A 5,774-nucleotide genomic window follows, 5' to 3' on the forward strand; every position below is an offset into this window, starting at 1 on the left:
TACTAGACATAATTTAGAAATCAATCAATTTATTATTAGAATAAAAGAATGAACAGTTTATATCTTTGCTCCACAGCAAAGTGAAACAACCAGCCTTACCTTGACCAGTATTACCACAACTGACACTAAGAATATTAGTTAAGGGGTTAACATTCATTAAAAACTTGTACATCTTATCAGAAATACACTTTTTAGTTTAGACAAAAACAAAATATATGGAGAGTAAGATCTTATCATATGCTTGAGCACTCTGATCGTTTGGGGGTTTCCCAACCTCCTATAGTTACAAGAAAGTAGCTAAACCCTTCACTGTCTGCCTTGTCCATAAGGCTAGCCATATTCATTGCTGGTGAGCTTGGTAGATCGTTATTGTATTACACTAATTCAAGGATTCTTCTTTTCTTTTTCTGAACGAGGGATGTTGCAACCTCACTTTCAATAACTTCATTTTCCTCAATCATGGATAGAACCGCCATTTTTTTGATCATAGCCTTAGGGATTGGACTGTATAAACTCACGCTAGGCTTGTTGAGGGGGTTACTATTGAATATTCTTTGTACCTGAGCAATCTGGTGAGTGTCTGTTTGAATTTCTCATCCACGGTTGTAACAGAATAATTTTAATGATACCATTGTTGAAATATTAAACTTAATTTGGGCCTAATTTTATTATTTGATTTTGGACTTAGTTATTTGGGCTTAGTTTATATTGGGTAATGTTTCTAGAAAAGTCTTGTAGTATTTAGAGTATCTAGATATTTCTTAAGATTGTAATATTTTCTAGAATACTCTTTGAATATCTAGAGTTGAGAACTCTCTAGAATTAGTGTGTCTAGAGTTCTTCTTAGAGTACTATAATAAGAGATGTAATCTAACACTTTTGAATCAAGAAAAAATACAAAGTTCTCTCTTCCATAAATAATTCTCCTACCTACCAAGTTTCTATTCAAGCCTCTAATATTCCCACACACTTTTCTCTAAACACAAAAGAGTTTATTTCCAACAAAGTGGTATCAGAGCTTCAAGGTTCTAAAAAAATGGCGAATGGAGGTTTCCCTTTTCAAACGCCGATGATCACAAAGAACAACTATGACAATTGGAGTATCAAGATGAAGGCGCTACTAGGAGCTCAAGATGTGTGGGATATCGTTGAGAAAGGCTTCAATGAGCAAGATGAAGCCTCGCTAAGACAAGGTGTAAAGGAGACATTGAGGGAGTCAATAAAGAGAGACAAGAAATATCTCTTCCTCATTTATCAATCGGTGGATGAAGATACAATTGAGAAGATCTCCAACACAACGAAGACCAATGAAGCATGGGACAATCTTCAAACTTGCAACAAAGGAGTGGAACAGGTGAAAAAGATTCGTCTTCAAACTCTTATAGGTGATTTTGAACGTTTATTTAAGGAAGAGTCCGAGTCAATTTCTGATTATTTTTCTCGAGTATTGGTCGTAGTCAATCAACTTAAAAGAAATGGCGAAGATGTTGATGAGGTAAAAGTCATGGAGAAAATACTTTGCACTTTAAATCCAAGTTTTGACTTCATTGTTACCAACATTGCAGAAAACAAGGATTTAAAGACCATGACTATTGAGCAACTCATGGGTTCCTTACAAGCATACGAAGAAAAACAAAAGAGAAAATTTAAACAAAAGGAGGCTATTGAGAAACTACTACAACTCAACATAAAGGAAGAAAATTATGTGAATTACAATAGCCAAAGAGGACGAGGTCGTGGCCAAGATCGTGGGCATGGACGAGGACATGAAGGAGAAAGAAGAGGCAGTTACAATAACTACTCTAACAATGAAGAAAGAAGTTGGAATCCACAAGCAACAAGAGGTCGTGGAAGAGGAAATTCATGGTCTAGGTGTGACAAATCACAAATCAAGTGCTTCAACTGCAACAAGATCGGTCACTATGCATCTGAGTGTAGATTCTCGAAGAAAGTTGTGGAGAAAGCTAACTTTGTAGAAGAAAAAGGCGGAGAAGAAGAAACTTTGTTGCTCGCGTGCCAAAACCAAGTTGAAGAGAAAAGAAACAAATGGTACCTCGACACCGGCACAAGCAATCACATGTGCGGCGATCGAAGCATGTTCGTAGAGATCAACGAAGCGACAACTGGAAATGTCTCATTTGGAGATGACTCAAAGATACCGGTAAAAGGCAAAGGTAAAATTCTTATACTCTTAAAGAATGGGAGTCATCAATTCATATCTAATGTCTATTATGTTCCTAACATGAAGAATAATATTTTGAGCTTGGGACAATTATTAGAGAAAGGCTATGACATCCACTTGAAAGAACATAGTCTTTTCTTAAGAGATTGTAGACATAACTTGATTGCTAAGGTGTCTATGTCAAATAATAGAATGTTCCTCTTGAACATTCAAAATGATGTTGCAAAGTGTCTCAAGACTTGCTATACCGTCTCTTTATGGCTATGGCATCTATGATTCGGACATCTCAACTTCGACAGTCTAAAATGTTTGCCAAAGAAGAAAATGGTGAGAGGCTTGCCTAGTATAAACCATCCAGACCAACTATGTGAAGGATGTCTAGTTGGGAAGCAATTCCGGAAAATCTTTCCAAAGGAATCAACGTCAAGAGCGATAAAACCGCTAGAGCTCAGACACATTGATGTCTGTGGACCAATCAATCCAAACTCTTTTGGTAAGAGTAAATACTTTCTCCTATTTATTGATGATTATTCTAGAAAAAACATGGGTTTATTTCTTGAAGGAGAAGTCATAAGCGTTTGAAAACTTTAAGAAGTTAAAAGCCCTTGTGGAGAAAGAAAAGGGTATTTCTATTAAGGCCATGAGATCTGACCGAGGAGGAGAGTTCATTTCAAATGAGTTCCACAAATATTGTGAAGATCATGGAATTCGCCGCCCACTAACAGTGCCAAGATCACCACAACAAAATGGAGTAGCAGAGAGAAAGAATCGGACCATACTTAACATGGTGTGAAGCATTCTTAAGAGCAAGAAGATGCCGAGAGAATTTTGGGCCGAAGCAGTGGCATGTGCGGTTTATCTGACAAACCGTTCCCCAATAAGAAGCGTGCATGAGAAGACACCATAAGAAGCATGAAGTGGAAGGAAGCCTGGGATCTCTCACCTCAATGTGTTTGGAAGCATTACCTATACTCACATTCCTGATGAAAGGAGAACAAAGCTCGATGATAAAAGTGAGAAGTATGTATTCGTCGGTTAGGACTCAAGCTCCAAAGGGTACAACCTCTATAATCCAAATAGTGGAAAGATCGTCATAAGTCGTGATGTGAAGTTCGAAGAAGAAGATTGTTGGGATTGAAGTGTTCAAGAAGACAGGTACGATTTTCTTCCTTACTTTGAAGAAGAAGATGAGATGGAACAACCAATGATAGAGGAAAATTTTACACCACCGGCCTCACGGACACCAAGGTTGGATGAAACAAGCTCAAGTGAGAGAACACCACGACTAAGGAGTATTGAAGAGCTTTATGAGGTAACCGAAAACATAAATGACATTAACATTTTTTGCCTTTTGGGTAATTGCGAGCCTTTAAGCTATCAAGAAGCAGTTGAAACGAAAAGTAGAGAGACACCATGAACGAAGAAATCAAGTCAGTCACGAATAATGATACATGGGAACTTACTATACTTCCACGAGGACATAAAGAAATCGGAATAAGATGGGTGTACAAGGTGAAGTTGAAGTATGTGATGTTTAGAGATCAAACTGGCGACATTTTCACCAAGCCACTCAAATTGAAAACTTTCGTGAAGTTAAGGAATATGCTTGGAGTCACAAATCAAGTTTAAGGGGGGATGTTGAAAAACTTGATTTGAGCCTAATTTTATTATTTGATTTTGGACTTAGTTATTTGGGCTTAGTTTATATTGGGTAATGTTTCTAGAAAAGTCTTGTAGTATTTAGAGTATCTAGATATTTCTTAAGATTGTAATATTTTCTAGAATATACTCTTGGAATATCTAGAGTTGAGAACTCTCTAGAATTAGTGTGTCTAGAGTTCTCCTTAGAGTACTATAAATAGAGATGTAATCCAACACTTTTGAGTCAAGCAAAAATACAAAGTTCTCTCTTCCATAAATAATTCTCCTACCTACCAAGTTTCTATTCAAGCCTCTAATATTCCCACACACTTTTCTCTAAACACAAAAGAGTTTATTTACAACAACCATGATTAGGAGCCACCTGTTTCATGCAGTGTTCCTTATTATAGCCCATGTACCCACAATAGAAACAAAACAAGGGAAACTTCTCATAGTAAAAATTGTAACACCCGAGACCGAAGAGTGTGGAGAGTGGTTGTAACATCTAAGGCCAAAGAGGGCAGGGAGTGGTCACGTAATTTCACATCAAAATGAGAGGATCTTGATGTTGTGCAGGTATGTGACTGAATGGTTAAAGGAAGACTTATAAGGATTGATTGTCACTTCCTATACTAACAAGATACATCTTTTTTTAGTAGCCTAACAAATAAGAACTCCATAGTTAAGTGGGCTTGATTTCAAGTAGTATTTGGATTGGTGAATTTCTGGGAATTTTCCTAGAAAACACGTGAGTGAGGACAAAACATGATGAAAAAACTCGTGTTAGTTTGTGGGGTAAGTCAATAATCCTATAAGCAGTCTGTGATATTACAAAAATTAATCAAATTTACCCCTTGTTTTATTTCCTATTTACATCCCATACATAATAGGTAATTTTTTTACTCATATTAACTCTGACCTTAACAATTATTGTTCTGTCCGACATATTAAATATACCAGCTTCCATCACTTTCCCAAGATTTGCTCCTAGATTAAGAATTATCTAGACTGTTTTACCATTGATGGGTAGCCCCCATATCTGAACCCATGTTAGGGCTTTTTAGAATTCCAGATTACCAAAAGATGTTTTGTCATCCCATTCTTGGAGAATTCGTGAAAACACAATGGTTTCCCTTCAAAATGTGGTTATGATATTCAATTATGTCTATGGTGATTTGTAATACGGTTGTATCGACTTATTAATTGAGAGGAAAGTTGTCTCTTCATTCACACAACAAATTCAACTTCAATAAAATTATCAAACAAAAAACGAACTTCAAGAAGTGCAATTAGTGAATGCGAAATTAATTGATTGTGAAAGTGAGTGGTGGGGGAAACAGAAAGAAGGAGGAGGAGGTTATTAAGTTTTTCGTTAGTAAACCATTAAACATCAATGTTTTGGGATCAATGAAAAACAATAACGAGAAAAACATGAGACATGGAGAAAAATGAGAAAGAAGAAGGAAATAAATTCTCATCAATTTTGTTTGATAATCGATTATGGATAACAAAGAGAAACACGAAAGAGCAACAAAGACATATCTAATTAGAACAGCAAAGATAGATCAAATTTAGGGTGGCAGCTAGAGAGAAGGTTTTGGTGAAAAAGAGTTTTAGAATGCTTTGTAAAATGTGTCTCTTATTATTTTTAAAGTCCTCTAACTTTATTATGCTTTTTTTAAAATCTGTTCTACTTCTTTTTATATTCTTAAGTTATGTTTATTAATTAATAATAATTTTTACACTGTCAACCAATGAGACTTGTATATCCCACCACATCACACTTTTATTTTTAAAATTTGTTATAATTTGGCGATATAAAATATTTTGATTGGATGTCAGTGTAATACTTCTTTATACTGACAATGTAATACCTTTAACCTCATAGTTTAAAAAAACTAATATAATGGCTAATAAAACTAAACTTCTCTGAATGTTAAGCCGTCGATAA

This window comes from Lathyrus oleraceus, chromosome 2 (assembly GCF_024323335.1).
Source record: "Lathyrus oleraceus cultivar Zhongwan6 chromosome 2, CAAS_Psat_ZW6_1.0, whole genome shotgun sequence".
Classification (NCBI taxonomy): Eukaryota; Viridiplantae; Streptophyta; class Magnoliopsida; order Fabales; family Fabaceae; genus Lathyrus; species Lathyrus oleraceus.